The sequence below is a fragment of the Lepisma saccharinum genome, chromosome 4 (genome assembly GCF_977018435.1).
Source record: "Lepisma saccharinum chromosome 4, izLepSacc3.1, whole genome shotgun sequence".
Classification (NCBI taxonomy): Eukaryota; Metazoa; Arthropoda; class Insecta; order Zygentoma; family Lepismatidae; genus Lepisma; species Lepisma saccharinum.
The window spans coordinates 50,443,237-50,461,608 of record NC_139232.1 but is presented as its reverse complement, the minus strand read 5'-3'; positions in this window follow the sequence as shown (position 1 = coordinate 50,461,608).

The window sequence follows — 18,372 nt, the reverse complement described above, 5'->3', positions numbered from 1 at the left end:
AGACTTTGTATGGGAGGCGAGACGTGAAGCGTCGGCCGGAATGGGTGACGTAGTCACCTGTTAGTGATGGACGCTGATGTGGTTGCGCCGATGATGTTTGGTTGGTGGGGGGGCTTGGTGGTGTCTGGGAGTGATCCTTGCTTGGTGGGACGTCCATCATCCAGGTGTAGGCTGGTTTGACCCGGTCGATACCTACGCGGGTCTCGCGGCCATTGAGCCTCAGGGTGAAGGTCTCGACGTTCTTGCTGTGAACTTGGTGTTGTCCGGAGCATGGTGGTTGGAGACTGCCTCGTGCGGAGTCGTCACGGAGAAAGACGTGGGTGTAGGTTACCAGGTCCTTGAAGACGAAGGTGCTGGGTTGATTGTGACTGGAAACCAGGTCAGAAGGGTCTTCCATCCGAGTGGCTGTTGGTGGCACGATGAGCTCTCCTGGGAGTCGGAGAGGTTCTCCGTACTCCAGTTCGGCGGGCGATGCTGCGAGGTCGTCTTTGATGACTGCGCGAATCCCGGAGCCCGAGGGGCAGGGCTTCGATCCAGGTGGAGCCAGGGTGGCACATGAGTGCTGCCTTGAGGTGTCGGTGAAAGCGCTCAACCATGCCGTTGGCGGATGGGTGGTAGCTTGTGGTACGATGGCGCTCGGAGCCGATGGTCCGTCCTAGTTCGCGGAAGAGTTCGGATTCAAATTGCCGCCCTTGATCAGTGGTGATGATCGGGCGGGGGAACCGAATCGAGAGATCCAGCACAATGTGAGGGAGGTCGCGACGTGATGCGTACCAGGGGTAGGTTTCGGGCCAACAGGTGAAACGGTCCACGGCTGTCAGGCAATACTTGTAGGGTCCCGATGGTGGGAGAGGCCCGATCAGATCGATGTGCACGTACTGAAACCTTGCAGACGGGGAAACGAAGTTGCACAATGGTGCGTGCACGTGTCAGGAAACTTTGGTCCGCTGGCAGTCTTGGCATAATCGGGCCCAAGCGCGACAGTCTTGCTGGACTCTGTGCCAGACCAAACGCGACGCGATTAGGCGCGCGGATGCTCGGGTACCGGGATGACTGAGGCCGTGCAAGGCGTCGAAAATACGGCGGCGGGTACGTAAGGCCGGGGTTTCACGGTGGAGGTGTCGTAGTAGTGCTTGACTTCGGTGCCAGGTATGTCCTTGAACTGGAGGTGGAGATCGCAATCGCCGTTCGGGAGCTCACGGAGCTCATCGTCATCTTTTTGGCCGGAGGCGAGGGAGCGCAAGTCGGGGGAGGGGGTGCTCCCGTGAACTGCGTCCACACGCGATAACACGTCCGTTACCACGTTCGAGGTGCCTTCAATGTAGCGGATGTCCGTGGTGAACTGAGCGATGAAGGAAAGTTGGTTGAGTTGGACTGGAGGTAGTTTGTCACGCCGTTGCTAGAAGGCTTGTGATCCAGGTATATGGTGCAGTGTTGCTCTTCCAGGATGTGACGAAAGTGCTGAAGACTGCGTAGACTGCGAGAAGTTCGCGGTAGTACGGCGGCCACTCAGTCTGCTTGGTGGTGAGCTTCCGGGTGAAAAAGGCAAGAGGTTGCCACAAGCTGTTGGCGAACTGTTGTACGCATGCACCGACGGAGGTGGCGGAGGCATCCGTGAATAGTCCCAGCGGGGCTTCGGGATGCGGATGGGCCAGGAGCGTGGCGTTGGCAAAAAATTTATAAAATTTTAAGTTGGTGAATGTAGTGGGTCCAGTGGTCACTGTCAGAGATGCAGCAAGTTAACTAATGTAATCTATGAAGCACATGCAGCCAGGAATCAAAATGGAAATTTTCACGTAATGGACCGCTTTCTTTTCGTTAACATGATGTTTTTTTTTCTCTGATAAATACAGTGACAAGATTAACTGTATTAAGTATTACAATTAACACGTTCTCTTCCAGGCTGGTTTCACCAAATTTGCTTCGTGTGCCAAAGGTCTTATTGGACTTTATTTCGCAAATTCAAAAATTTTGCTTTTTTTCTGTAAATAATAGAACAGCCAAAACACTATTAATGTGCACTCAACTCCCACGTCTTGTCGGTCATGCTTATACACATCATTGCAATACTCGTGACCGATGGTGCCCTAGGAACAACAAAGACAAACCACATGTTTTGGTCATAATGACCAACATTGCGTGATTTGTATGGGTCAGTTTCGGTCATTATAAACAACGTAGCAGTTAACGTGTTAATAATAGTTAATATTGAAATATTTACAAAAAACATCAAGTAATATGAAATACATTGGACACGTCTAAGGCAATTTTCTTCCCTTTTATAATTTAAGCAGACAAATCATGAATGGTAGCCAGCTCGTCCAAAAGGGGGACAGGGGGGTATTAAATGTATACATCCTCCATACTTTGTTTTGATAATACAGTATTCACTTTGAAAAGTTAATTTGTGCAAGTGATATATATTTCCATATTGTTATTTTGTATATAATCAGGAATTGAATTTATTAGTGATTGGTTTGAAAATTTACTGTTGGGTTAATCGGGTTAAGAACAAATATGACAAAGAAGCACTGAAAAAACGAAATTCAAGAAGGAAGGGGAGTACTGCAGATGGTGTGCTGGTTGCAGTTCCAGTGCTATGTACTTCTCTGTAACATATTAACAAGCAAGGGACCTATGCTTTTCGCAAAGAGGACATCCCACAAAAGCAATAATACAATGGGTTAACTTCACCACTATTCAGCTTTATTGATATATTTCATGGCTTACGTAGTCACGAAACTGGAGAACCAGAATTTGTGTAAAGATCTTGCGCAGGAGAATGCCTCTGTTAGAACAATCGAATCCACAAAACACGACAAATAATTAACAAATAAGAAAATTACAAACGAGAAATACACAAGAGAATAAAGGCAACATAGGCGCTATCATATTCTGTTAAGCTCCTTGTGGCAAGAACACATCTCCACGTAGCAGAGGGGAAGCTTATATCAATGTTATACTGTGTACTATAAAAGAGTGTTAGCAATTTAGTTCACACTGCAAAGGAAAATATAGTGAAATAAGTACAAAATTATGATGGAAGTCTCTAGATATTCATGAACCGGAATGTAGGTCTGGCCCGCTCTGGCTCATTTCAAGCCCTGGGTGCAGCTGTATGCAGGGGCGAAGTTAGGAACTTCCTACAGTTCATTTTTACTTCCAGTTATCTACTTTTTAGGAGTTTAACGCGTGTTATAAAATTATGAGCCAATGTACACTGGCGAACTTTAAAAAAAGGTCTCCCTCCTGTTAGTTAGATTGGAAGGTAGTAGGAAACACTTCATTACTTCTGTATTGGATAAGAAAGTGGGGGAAGGCAGTTGCAGACAAGGCCTATGCGCACGTAAACTTGTTTCCGGAAAGCTTTCTGTTGGAGTCTTGTCAGGCATTATCTGGGCAGTTTGTGGAAGATTCTTGTGTTCCTACCCCCCCCCCTTTCTGTGTGTGTGTGTGTGTGTGTGTGTGTGCGCGCGCGCCAACACCTGTTTCTTTTTAAGTTTGGCGTATTTTTATTGCATCGACTAATTGCTGTTATGGCTGGGAATGAACCAGGTTAGCAATGGGCAAATAAAAAGTATAAAAAAATTCCAAAATTCCTGGCATGAGTAGTTAGTAGTAGTAAAGGTTAGGTAAAGTTCCTCGTGTGTATAGCAACGTGCCATGAAGGCACATTTAAGGGATGTGGTAGTAGGGCACCGCATATTCTCGAGCTCGGCCATTTTGGAGGTGATACGATCAGCACCACGCTCCAGCAGCCTTTTTTTCGCCAGAGTTCTAGTAGAAATGAGAAAATAGAAATGTTTTGCATTCTGTGTTTGTGACAGTATTCTTTGGATATTGCCCCTGAAATATCTGTTAACGTCATAACCCGCAGTTTTTTTTTCAGGATAAACTAGTTGAAGGCCGCTAGTGGTTCCTGAGAAGTAATGAACATATCACAGAATGCGCACTAGTTTAGCTCACATTTCTTAGGGGGAGGGGGGAGAATGATGTACAAATTTATTCTACGAATGCTTACGTCATTGTGACAATGGAGTATATTTTGCAGACTAACGACGATCTGGCGTCTAGACACAAGGCCAGTATAATGGTCTGTGAAGTTTGGGCTGTGTCCTACGTTTGTGATTGCCTTTCACACATTTCGTCTTAACACACCTTTCATCCTTATCTATGTAATTACTCAAAAGTGGAAGAAAAGCGAGGTAAAACAAATCAATCAATTGGTCATTGTGTCCCTGCGTTTTTCAATATTTCTTCCTGAACAAAAATTAATGTTTCACCGATGTAATGCATCACTATAGTCATGTGAATTATTATTTTCCGTCATCATAGTGTGCTTAATCATTCCTTAAAGCATAGACTTCAACGCTGTTGTCCTTAGTGTAAACGATCTTACTTGTGTGGAAGTTTTTATGTAGGCAAAAAATGGTTGAGAGTAAATCCCAATTGATTGTTATAAATTTAAAATATTATAACTCTGACGTGACGCATATTAACTGTTCTTAGTTCGCTGTCAAGGAACGATTTATCCTAACTAAAAAGGATTCCGGCCTCCGCGGTAGAGTGGTTAACACAGCTTGCTTAAACACCGCCTTGGAATTGTGTTAGTTCGGTGTTCAATGTGACTGTCCCTTCATCGATTTCATCTTTTCATCGCTCATCCTCTTCGTCGCGTTTAGCCAAAAGTGGCACAAAAGCGAAGTAAAATAAACCAAATCAAACATAAATAAGAATCTGAAGGGAAAAATATTCCATTACCAAAATTAAAATACTATATAAATATACAGTAATTACTTTGTTGACACTGCAGTTGTTTTGGCAGTGTGTAGCTGTCTTAGGGTCGTATGTTCGAATTAGCTGACCTCAAAATATACGAAGAGTGAACGATTAATGGAAATGGGGATGCACATTTCTATTACTTTAGTAAGCATTCAGTCTTAAATCCTGTGGACACAGTGTGATTTTCGTGCAAGGAAGGGTTCCTGGGACATCAACTAGGTCGACGTTTACTTATAACATTACGAGGGTAAGGATTTCTCTCAACAAGTGCAACAAATGTTTATGGTCATGGAAATTATTTATACAATTTGTTTGAGTAACGTCGTTTTCTACATCTTCAAATTAATGGTGACTGGAGATGAAAAGACACACGTGGCAGATTGTAACGTGCTTTGAAGACAGAGGTCTTAAGTTCGAACCATGATTAAGGCATGTTTGCCCCATCACATCCATGTTATCAATTGATCAATCATTCTCATCGCCACGGATTAACCAAGAGGTAAAAAGGCAACGTAATATAACCTAAATAGAAAATAATACAGAAAAGGGGTAAGGAAATGCACATATCGTGCCGAGTCGAGGTTGTGTGTTGTAAGACGGAAATGTTTAACTATTATCGCAAGAGCACGTTCAATTATATTAGGATAGAACCATATATCACACAATACAGGTGAAATTTTTGTAGGTTGACGTGAATTGTTAATCTGCCTAAACTCTTAAAATACTCTAATATCAGGTTTTTTGTTCCACTTATTATTTCAATTTTGAGGGTCTTCATGACCGAGTGCTTTGCATACTGCTCAATGAAACCGGAGACCCTATGTTCGATTGATTGATTTGCTATATTTTACTTCGCTTCTTGTGCCACTTTTGGCTAAGTTGCAAATATGTGGGATGCCTCCCCGATGGCGCAGTGGTAGCATCGTTGCCTTGTGAACAAGGGTTCCCGGGTTCGATAACCGGTGGAGGCACATAGTGGTTCGGATCTGACTTTAAACTGTAGGTCCAGTGCCGATTAGCCTTATTGTGCATAAAGTGGACTTCAAACTCAAACTCAATCAATCAAACATGGGGATGAGTGATGATATGATGAAATTGATGAATGGATAGGCCAGGATTCGAATGCGGGACGCCTGGCGTCGTAGCGTGATGTGATAACCACTCTGCCACTGGAGCCGGAATCTATTTTCGAAGCGTGGGCAATATTTAAGAGCTTATTGTGTTCGTTCATTTTTTCTGGTCACTCCAACATTCGTCCTTATCGTTGAAAGTAAACAAACAAGAGGGATATAATATGGTCGTAAAAATAGCAAAGTTACCACATATGCCTGTCACGTGCCGAAAGAAACGACCTTCTTTGCTCGTTTTATTTTTATATTTGTTTTAGAGCTAATTTCAAAAGAAAGAAAAGAAACGAAAAAATGAACAACCTATTTTCATTCATGAAGGAAATAAATCGCTAGCTCAGAACCTGATTTCTTGAGAGCTCAAAATGGACAACAAATATTTCTTCCGAGGCCGAATGACCACAGAAAGAAACGCTGTGCTAATTCCTTGATGACTCATCGTTAACATTGCACTTCTGACAGCTGCGCAGCTCTTCCTTATCTTGCATAGAGTTTCGGCATTGACGCTGGAGTGTTTCCAATTCAATATCGGTTTTTGTTTGTTGCTTCCTATCTAACTAAGAGGAGGGAGACCTTTTTTTAAAGTTCGCCAGTGTACGTACAATTGCCTAGGTTAGCTACTGTCAAGAGATGACTGCTCTTGCTCGCTCCAGTAGCACTCCAAAGAAGATGGACACGGGCTTTTCTGCTTCTCGCTGAGAAACATCGACGTTCATCCTACAGACAGATGGGTGGTGGGTAGAAGGTGCAATGCAAGGGAGTGGGGAAAGGTTACGAAGATCGGCGAGGATCGAGGAACCGCAAAACTTTCTTCAATCAGCGATGCCAACCCCAACAAAATGTTACTAAACGAAGCACAATTTGATCTTTGTTGGCACTTAGCACCGTTTCTAGCATAATCTGCAAACTCCAATCCCTAGGAGAGGGAAATCGAATTAAAAGGAATATATTTTCAAGAAATAAAAATCTACTTCACCAGCGGACATGTTTCAAAAGAAAGGGAGTATGCCGATCAGCGGAAAGCTTTTCTACAACCATGCCACACCCACGATCCTCTGTCTCTTCTTCATCCTGCCCGATATAGTTCGTCAGGAGATTTTAGGGTAGGAAATCGGTAGAAAGTTGGGATAAACAATTTTCTCAAACCTTTTTTAGTTCGATTTTGAACTCATTTCGTTTGTTGCATCATTTTAAACAATTTTGGGGGAAAATTTATACTATTACATAACTCTTAAAAATAAGTAAAGTAAGTTCAAAACTCTAGAAAAGCAGATGCAGAATTACAATTATCCTAAAAAATAATTAATTAATAATAAATAATACCATACCATAATACTATTTAGAAGCATTTAGCATAATTTCGAAGTTTAAGCAACACTTTTTATTATTGTCAATCCACACGACAGGGAGGGGAGGAAAATATAAATTATTGTAAAATCTGAAATATCGTCAATGTTATTTTCGTTGATTTTTATAAGTTCACATTTAATTATTTCGTAGTTCAAAGTGAGGAGCAAGGGCCCCTTGCCACACCTTGAGCATGGGCCTGCAGGTAACATTCTAAATGCAATGGGTAGTACATGTAAGACATGTGAATGTAATTGAACCCATTTTTCAAACCTTCCTCGGTTTATCATAACTTCTTCTTACACTCCGAAAGAGCCACGAGTCGCCACTGACACACACACACACATTTCTTACTTACCTTAAAATAACAGCGACAACTAATCTGCTCTATCCCTGACACAATAACTTACATAAAATTGTTGCTGGCAGCCAGAGACAGTTTGTTTTCTGCAAAGTGCAAAGTATTATTTAATTGTTCAAAGGGGGGTTATTAATAGCCTGATTGCAGAACTGTGGGTCCGACAAAACCTCCCCCAGGCTTACCTCATCATTGAGCCAGTTACAGCCAGTAAGTGTGCGCAGGTCTCTCACTTGAATCCTTATGCCGAATTTAGAGCATACACAATGTTCATCAGGTAACTTGAGGCATGAATTTATCTTTTCCTGAAAGGATACACGAACAAGTTACATTTTTTATTAAAGAAGCGTATGTGTTTACACACACAAACCCCCGCCGCCCCACATACACACAAGGTCATTACTTGTCATATTATACAGTCGTTCAACACACAATATCAATATCAACCACAATTTTGCAAAAGAAAGTAAAAATTTAGTCATCTTGGGCATTTGGTTTAGGTGTAAAGTTTGCCGAAACACTACTCCGGCTAAAAATTGGTGTACAGTCATGGAAAAAAAGTTCTTCCCCATAAGGCTTCAATAGGAGCAAGTAATGCAGGAGGGTAGGCAACACATATTGCACCCTTCGATGATCGGGTGATTTTGCCTGTCTTAACACCGAGAAATGTGTTCCACGCGAAGGTCAACATGACAGGAAAGCAAAGAGGGTCACGTGACTATTGGTTACGTGGAGTGTTGTGCTTCTCCACGTCCCCAGTTCTTGATCCACATTGCAGAAAAAGTAGAGCTGCATGCAATATATGAAAATAGGTTGTTTTCAACTACACGCTTAATTATGATTTTCCCAATTGTAAATCTATCAGACGTGTCTCCCGATTTAGTCGGGACAGTCTTTTACTTTGAATTCCTGTTTGTCATAGGCGTAACTTGACGGGAGCAGAAAGGGCATTTGTAACCCCCCCCAAAAAAAAATCAGGTTTCTTAAAGCTGCTAAAACAGGAATTAAATACTATGATTTGACGCGTCCAAAAAAAGTATTATATTGAAAGATTTTTCCCAAATACGTAGATAGCAATTTAATACTTTGAAAGTGTCTCAGATTTGTTTATTACGTCACATCTTAGTGTGGCACAGGTCTACTACAAAAGTGGAATTTCGTAACAGAAATATGAACCCACTCCTTTTATTTCGTAGCCGATTTCATCTTGAAACTGAAATTAAGAATATTAGTTAACAATGTCATTGGTAAACAATAAAAAAATGTGTTAGACCCAATTCTTTAATACCTTATCATAATCTTTATCGCAAGTTTAAATTTTGTTGTAAGTCCACTTTATGCAAAAAAAGAAGGTAAAGTTCTCACCTGTGCTTGGCGCTACGCCATGAAGGCGTATAGGGGGTGTGAGGGTAACGCCCCACACTTTCTTGATTCGTTCGTGAGTGGGGGTGATGTGATCAGCATCACGCCCCTGACCGCCTTTACCCCCAGGGTTTCCCCCAGGTACCCATGTCATTCGACGCTGGGTGGGTGCTGGGGCCGCTTCCAACGTTAGAAAAGTTCCCGGGCTTGAACCGGCCGGGAATCGAACCCGGGGCCTATAGCATGGTAGTCAGACGCGTTACCGACTGAGTCACCGGCACAGATAGACTAATCTGAAGTGCATACAGTTTAAAGTGGGATCCGAACCACTATGTGCGATCACCTGGTATCGTACCCCAGACCCCTTGATTACAAGGCCTTCCACTACGCCATCAGTGAGGCGCACACAATCTTTGTATTTCGACCTTTTTAAACCTATATGTATCATATAAGAGGTTGTTTAACGTTGCTATGCCTCTATGGATTATATTTAGCCAGTATTCGAGCACATAGCGTCAGATTTCATAGAATATAAGCTTCTCTTCCATGTTTATGGTTTCCTGTCTGCAGTAGAAAAACTGGCAGGTTCCCATAGCTTTTCTTTCAATAGTCTTCCAATGGTTGCATATCATATCACTCAAATTTGATTCATTCGTTTCGAACACAATCCCCGATGGCGCAGTGGGATCGTGGGCGCCTTGTAATTAAGGGATCCCGGGTTCGATACTCGGTGGAGGAACATAGTGGTTCGGATCCCCCTTTAAACTGTAGGTCCATTCACGATTAGCCTAACAGGACATAAAGTGGACTTAAGACACCAAATCAAGCAACCAACACAATCCCGTTATTGTCCATATTATCGAATCCAGAACCTTCGTCGCGAATAACATAAGCAGGAAGACAACGTGAAATAACCGAACAGAAACAGAACCTAGAACCTACATCGGAGAGATTGGATTAAGTCGACGATACAGCACGGGTTCTGAAATGAAAAAGAATACGAAAGTTGAAGGACCTCTATACGCACCCACTTTTCCTCCACTCAATGGGGAAGATATCCTTCTAGCTGAGAAGCCTTTACGCAGGAGTGCCCTGAGGGAACTTCAAGGCCACGATGATAAAGTGTTCTACGTGCAATGACGGGACCAAAACATACGTCAGATAGCTGTGTTCCTCCTTATTTCGTACGCCATTGATAACTGGAACACGTGACCTCGTCTTTGGTAGAGCAGAAGCCTGCTTGCTTGCCACCACCCTTTAGTTCAGTGACCTTCGCCCGTAGTCAGCAAGAGTGAATGACTCACCATATACTTGTTGTCTGTGAGGCTACACAAGAATAGATATTTCGTCAGTGGCTGTAAGTATTGTTTCATCTGCAGTTATATCAGTTAACATTTCAATAGTTTCCTTCCTAATGGTTACGTTAGTGATAAACATGTAAATTAGTTCTCGAGAGTGAACGTTTTATCTATTTGAACGGGGGATTTTTATACAGCCTGCATGTATTATTTTTTCCTGAAACAAGAAGAAATTCGAAGACGCAAAAAGAGTTGTATAAGAGTAGTTAACAAAAGGAAAAAAGAAGAAGAAAACGAAAATGTAAATGCTGAAATAAATTATGGTAGAGATCGAGTGAATAACATTTTCTCATGGGGCCTCCTCGATGGCGTAGTGATAACGTCGTCGCCTTGTAATCAGTGGAACCCGGGTTTGATACACGGTGGATGCACATAGTGGTTAGTATCCCACTTTAAACTGAAGGTCCAGTCCAGATTAGCATATCTGTGCACCAAACCAAAACTAAGAAAGAAATTGTCACAGTGTAAGAAAATTTCATGTTCAACCAGATACGAAACAAAAGGGAATAATATATTGCAGGTTGGAGTTCACATCTGTAGCATCTAACCAGCACAATTATGAATCGCAACATATCGTATCAGATCCATTTTTCTTATACATGTATGATAATATAAGAGAAGTAGAGGAAAGAGAAAACCAAGCGAAACACGGACGCCTTCTCCAGAATTTCAAATCTCGTTACATAAGGTTCTGGGTTGGAGTCCCGAACAGGCATGACTTTCTTGTTCTTGCCCTTTTATCTGCTTCATTTCATCATAATTCATCGTTATGGTTCACCTGCAGGGGAAGAATAATGACAATAATTGCCAATACAAAGCCAATGACAAACAGAACAACTCGATTACGGAGGTGCCAAGAAGAAACGAGACTTGACAGTGTCTCCGTCTCTCGGTTTGTCGAATTGAAAATTGCTCTCCCGTTCTCGGTCTCGATTAGTTAAATATAGAAATCGAAAATGTATGTGAATGAATATACATGTATTTTATATATTCCTGTTTTGTAGGAGATTTCGTGAGAGATGAAATAAGTACTCTTCCATCGTATTTATTTTTATAATTTTTATTCCCTGTTCGATGATCGCGACGATAAGGACGAGTGACCATTACATGAAATTGATGACGAAATAGTCAAACACCCCCGACAAGGACGGTACTCAAACCCGGGAACTTTGGCGACGATATCGAATGTCAATCACTTAATGAGCTTGACCACCGAGCCTGCTTAATGTTGTTTCTGTCAGGTAATTCGTAATAATATCCCACATTCACTATCATTTGCTTCATAATTTATATTATTGTTGTGATTAACTAGAATTCAAAGAATTAGTTGAAAGGCAAAAATGGAAGATTGAATGTCTCTGATGTTACTTCGTGCCGAATAATATGACGTGGTATTATGATATGAATTTTTTAATCATATAATATGCCTATTCATTCCATTGATTGATCCCAATTGAGCACACAAAATATGGTATAATGTCCACTCCATGGAGGAGCGGTTAGCACAGCGCGCTACGATGCCATGGGTCCCTGGTTAGAATCTCGACTTGGGCGTGGGTGTCCTTGGTAAGTGTCCCTTCATCAATTTCATCATAGCATCACTCATCTTCATCGTCGCTATTTGCCAAAAGTGAAAGAATAGCAAATCTAAATAACAAACATCCAATCAAATCGAACATCTCTACCGATTTAATTCTATACGGTACCGAATTCCCACTTTATTACTGCATCTTAAGTCATTTTACAGCATCTCAATTGTTTTCCGATTCGAAAACATTTAGAATGTTGTTTTGTGCAGTTGATTGTGCATTGTTTCGTTGTTTGGATTGTTTAATTAACGTCGCATTAATTAGTTTTAGACCAATCGTGACGGGGGAAGCAAGAGCACAAAGAAAGCGAAAAAGACAAGGAAGAGACCACGGCTTTCTTTAAAGATAGCATCCCGTGAATACAACTCAAGTGACTGCAGAATTATATTCTGCAGTCACTTGAGTTGTATTCACGGGAAGCTATCTTTAAAGAAAGCCGTGGTCTCTTCCTTGTCTTTTTCGCTTTCTTTGTGCTCTTGCTTCCCCCGTCACGATTGGTCTAAAACTAATTAATGCGACGTTAATTAAACAATCCAAACAACGAAACAATGCACAATCAACTGCACAAAACAACATTCTAAATGTTTTCGAATCGGAAAACAATTCATGTTAGCCGTAATCTTCCTTTATGCTGGTTTTAAAGCTAATTGTCATCTCCTCCTGTTCTTTTATATATGTTTTCTAAGTTGTGAAAAAATAGGCTATGCATATTGGTACTTAGGTGTCATCTATCGCTCTCTGTTATACCACTTCTAAACCTACTTCACATTTCTCCCACTCCTATATATATATATATCTATTTTGTAACTCGTGTTAATGAAGATTTTTGCAATTTGAGCTCCCTTTCGCGTTAGAAACTAACTTCCACCTTTGCTGGTGGTTTCGAAGATGGCCGGAGACAAGGAGAAATTTTTCTGATCAGTTCATGTAAAATTTTATTTTTACTATCCTCTTCCAGTCTTCACGGTTCGAGCACGGTCTTATCCTATTTACCTCAAATTAATGTGGAGTCCAAAAATTTTAGAAGCTAGTCTAAAAAAAAAATAAGATGAGAAAGCGTCTCCAAGTTAATTTGTAGTTGTCAATTCAGTAACACTTTGAATGCATGAGCATCAACGGATACAGCGGTGCTTTTTTATTTTCGCTATCCAATGCCAACTGACAGTCGCACACGACACACCCCACATAGGGTAATAATAAAAAAAATACATGGTTCTAGTATGTTCTTGTAATCTAGGTAAACCTTGATACCTGCTGTAACCATATAGCTCCTTTGAGTTCTACTTTAAACTGTAGGTTCACTCTGGGGCTAAAAAATGGACTTTAAAAACTCCAAGTGAATTTATTAACTTCAAGGATGCACACACACACACACACACACAAACACACACACACACACACACACACACACACACACACATTTCCGACATTCGCGCTCAGGCTGTGCGTCCAGAGGAGTGGTCTTTTCATCCCTCACGTCCTCCCAGACACCTACGTATGTAGATTTATCGAAAGAGACACACCCTCTTCTTCCTCTGCCGACGAACATCGAATATTTTTTCCCAACGCGAAAACAGGAGAAGGGAAAAAATATGACGAATAGGTGCGAGAGAGAGAGAGAGAGAGAGAGAGAGAGAGAGAGAGAGAGGTCGTCCCACTCTTTCACGAACTCCTCGCACCGAGCCCGATACAAAAAAAGATAAATAGCTTTATAAGTGCTACGAAAGAGGATTGATAGATTATTGTTATTATTATTATTTCAGTCTCTTCGTAGAAGAGTATAAAAGGAAACGACAATTAACTAGGTTTAGAAATTGCACTACAGAGAACGGCCGATTTCTAATTTCGAGATCGTAGCCTATCGTACGACCTCTCGCTCCATGCCTTAGAAGGGTGGGCAAACTGAAACTCCATCTTTGAATGTCCGATCCTTCTCGCGTATCCAGTTAATTCGGGCTCGCGCAGTAGAAAGAAGTTTCCTGGAGAGAGTTTTTCGCAAGATTCCAGAGGGGCACTTGGATGGCTGGCTCAGACCAGCGATTTGACATCTACTAACTGGACTGTCAATATGGCGACCTATTGCTTCACACTGAGGAACGGTGGGTGAATAGACGAATAGTTCTACAACGTTTTAATGAATTGTTGCCTATAGTGGAGTATTTTTAAAGAAGGTGCTGAACCTTTATTACTCTCAACTTCAAGATTCAATCTGGTTACAGGATTTCACATTCCTAGTGGACATAACAAAAAATATGAACGATCTTAACTGCCCATTGCAGTGCAAGGATAAGGACTTGAGGAGGGGAGGGAAGGATAGGGGAGGGGACATGATTTTCAGGCATTTTAAAGGAAGCTATAATTGTGGGAATTGTATCTTGCCGGATATAAATATATCTAATAATAAAATTCACAATATTGAAAGTTATCAGTAACTTTCAATTCACATCAAGGTATCTTGAGAGTCGTGTGGTAACACTTGAAAGACAGAGTTATGACTTGCTATCACATGTTTTATTTCCCACAAAGCAATAATCATATTAGTACCTATCCCCGAGTGGAATTGATAACGTGGTCGGCTCAAGGCCTACATGGTGAAAACTTATTTTGAAACCGATCCCTAGAGTTTTTTAGTTTTTCTTTAACCCCAGCTACAGTTTTGGATAGTTCAAAATTTCATAACTCTGTATGTTCCGATTCAAGTTCGCTTATTTGTAAAGATAATGGGAAAATTCCAACAAATTCTAATTGTGTGAGCACCAATCGAGTCTTGAAATAATTAATGCTATCCCTAGGTACAGTCTTAGAAAAAAATACCTGGGCCACGGGACGTAGAATTTCGTAACGTCTTAAAGCCTGTTGTTTATGCAACCCAAATAACAAAATATTCGCTTAAGTTTGCCTGGTGATTCCGAGTTCTCGGGAAGGATTGAGCTTTGATAGCATGAGTCACATGACTCGTGCCCCAGCCACAACAAACAGCTGGGTGCTACGATGCCTCCAGAAGAAAATTTCAGGAACTGGTTTCTTGACAAGAGCTACTCTTAAGGAAATACTATTCTTTCGAGTGATATTAGAGTCATTGTCAAGAAGGTTCGCTGAAATGATGGTTCTCATCACAGACCACATGCCACACGTTAATTGTTTAAGTCCAGTTTATGCACTGGACCTACAGATTAAAATGGGATCCGAACCAAATGCGTCTCTATTTGGTATTGAATTCGGAAGCCTTTCATTACATGGCGAAGACGTTACCACTACGACATCAGAGAGGCAATGGAACCCATTGAGAAAGAGATCAGCGAAAATTGCTACGTGACAAACCATATTTGCCCGTAAATTTTAAAAATAAGACAATATTTTGTACTGATAGTTTCGAACCGTGGGAGTCCCGGGTTCGATACCCGGTGGAGGCACAAGTGGTTCGGATCCCACTTTAAACTGTAGGTCCAGTCCCGATTAGCCTTACTGCGCATGAAGTGGACTTAAAACACCAAATCAAACCAAACCAAATCGAACCGTGGGAGAGGCATATATTTTTTTGTACCATCGTCCATTTCACGAGTTTATAATTCTTCCTCACCGACTCGAGTAACGCGAGTGGTAGAAGAAAAGCGAAGTAAAATAACTGAAACAGAAATAAAAGGAAAAAGCGAAATAAATTTTATTCATAATATTCTGCAGTGCAGAATTATTTCTGTTTCAGTTATTTTACTTCGCTTTTCTTCTACCACTCGCGTTACTCGAGTCGGTGAGGAAGAATTATAAACTCGTGAAATGGACGATGGTACAAAAAAATATATGCCTCTCCCACGGTTCGATTTGGTTTGGTTTGATTTGGTGTTTTAAGTCCACTTCATGCGCAGTAAGGCTAATCGGGACTGGACCTACAGTTTAAAGTGGGATCCGAACCACTTGTGCCTCCACCGGGTATCGAACCCGGGACTCCCACGGTTCGAAACTATCAGTACAAAATATTGTCTTATTTTTAAAATTTACGGGCAAATATGGTTTGTCACGTAGAAATTTTCGCTGATCTCTTTCTCAATGGGTTCCATTGCCTCTCTGATGTCGTAGTGGTAACGTCTTCGCCATGTAATGAAAGGCTTCCGAATTCAATACCAAATAGAGACGCATTTGGTTCGGATCCCATTTTAATCTGTAGGTCCAGTGCATAAACTGGACTTAAACAATTAACGTGTGGCATGTGGTCTGTGATGAGAACCATCATTTCAGCGAACCTTCTTGACAATGACTCTAATATCACTCGAAAGAATAGTATTTCCTTAAGAGTAGCTCTTGTCAAGAAACCAGTTCCTGAAATTTTCTTCTGGAGGCATCGTAGCACCCAGCTGTTTGTTGTGGCTGGGGCACGAGTCATGTGACTCATGCTATCAAAGCTCAATCCTTCCCGAGAACTCGGAATCACCAGGCAAACTTAAGCGAATATTTTGTTATTTGGGTTGCATAAACAACAGGCTTTAAGACGTTACGAAATTCTACGTCCCGTGGCCCAGGTATTTTTTTCTAAGACTGTACCTAGGGATAGCATTAATTATTTCAAGACTCGATTGGTGCTCACACAATTAGAATTTGTTGGAATTTTCCCATTATCTTTACAAATAAGCGAACTTGAATCGGAACATACAGAGTTATGAAATTTTGAACTATCCAAAACTGTAGCTGGGGTTAAAGAAAAACTAAAAAACTCTAGGGATCGGTTTCAAAATAAGTTTTCACCATGTAGGCCTTGAGCCGACCACGTTATCAATTCCACTCGGGGATAGGTACTAATATGATTATTGCTTTGTGGGAAATAAAACATGTGATAGCAAGTCATAACTCTGTCTTTCAAGTGTTACCACACGACTCTCAAGATACCTTGATGTGAATTGAAAGTTACTGATAACTTTCAATATTGTGAATTTTATTATTAGATATATTTATATCCGGCAAGATACAATTCCCACAATTATAGCTTCCTTTAAAATGCCTGAAAATCATGTCCCCTCCCCTATCCTTCCCTCCCCTCCTCAAGTCCTTATCCTTGCACTGCAATGGGCAGTTAAGATCGTTCATATTTTTTGTTATGTCCACTAGGAATGTGAAATCCTGTAACCAGATTGAATCTTGAAGTTGAGAGTAATAAAGGTTCAGCACCTTCTTTAAAAATACTCCACTATAGGCAACAATTCATTAAAACGTTGTAGAACTATTCGTCTATTCACCCACCGTTCCTCAGTGTGAAGCAATAGGTCGCCATATTGACAGTCCAGTTAGTAGATGTCAAATCGCTGGTCTGAGCCAGCCATCCAAGTGCCCCTCTGGAATCTTGCGAAAAACTCTCTCCAGGAAACTTCTTTCTACTGCGCGAGCCCGAATTAACTGGATACGCGAGAAGGATCGGACATTCAAAGATGGAGTTTCAGTTTGCCCACCCTTCTAAGGCATGGAGCGAGAGGTCGTACGATAGGCTACGATCTCGAAATTAGAAATCGGCCGTTCTCTGTAGTGCAATTTCTAAACCTAGTTAATTGTCGTTTCCTTTTATACTCTTCTACGAAGAGACTGAAATAATAATAATAACAATAATCTATCAATCCTCTTTCGTAGCACTTATAAAGCTATTTATCTTTTTTTGTATCGGGCTCGGTGCGAGGAGTTCGTGAAAGAGTGGGACGACCTCTCTCTCTCTCTCTCTCTCTCTCTCTCTCTCTCTCGCACCTATTCGTCATATTTTTTCCCTTTTCCTGTTTTCGCGTTGGGAAAAAATATTCGATGTTCGTCGGCAGAGGAAGAAGAGGGTGTGTCTCTTTCGATAAATCTACATACGTAGGTGTCTGGGAGGACGTGAGGGATGAAAAGACCACTCCTCTGGACGCACAGCCTGAGCGCGAATGTCGGAAATGTGTGTGTGTGTGTGTGTGTGTGTGTGTGTGTGTGTTTGTGTGTGTGTGTGTGTGTGTGCATCCTTGAAGTTAATAAATTCACTTGGAGTTTTTAAAGTCCATTTTTTAGCCCCAGAGTGAACCTACAGTTTAAAGTAGAACTCAAAGGAGCTATATGGTTACAGCAGGTATCAAGGTTTACCTAGATTACAAGAACATACTAGAACCATGTATTTTTTTTATTATTACCCTATGTGGGGTGTGTCGTGTGCGACTGTCAGTTGGCATTGGATAGCGAAAATAAAAAAGCACCGCTGTATCCGTTGATGCTCATGCATTCAAAGTGTTACTGAATTGACAACTACAAATTAACTTGGAGACGCTTTCTCATCTTATTTTTTTTTTAGACTAGCTTCTAAAATTTTTGGACTCCACATTAATTTGAGGTAAATAGGATAAGACCGTGCTCGAACCGTGAAGACTGGAAGAGGATAGTAAAAATAAAATTTTACATGAACTGATCAGAAAAAATTCTCCTTGTCTCCGGCCATCTTCGAAACCACC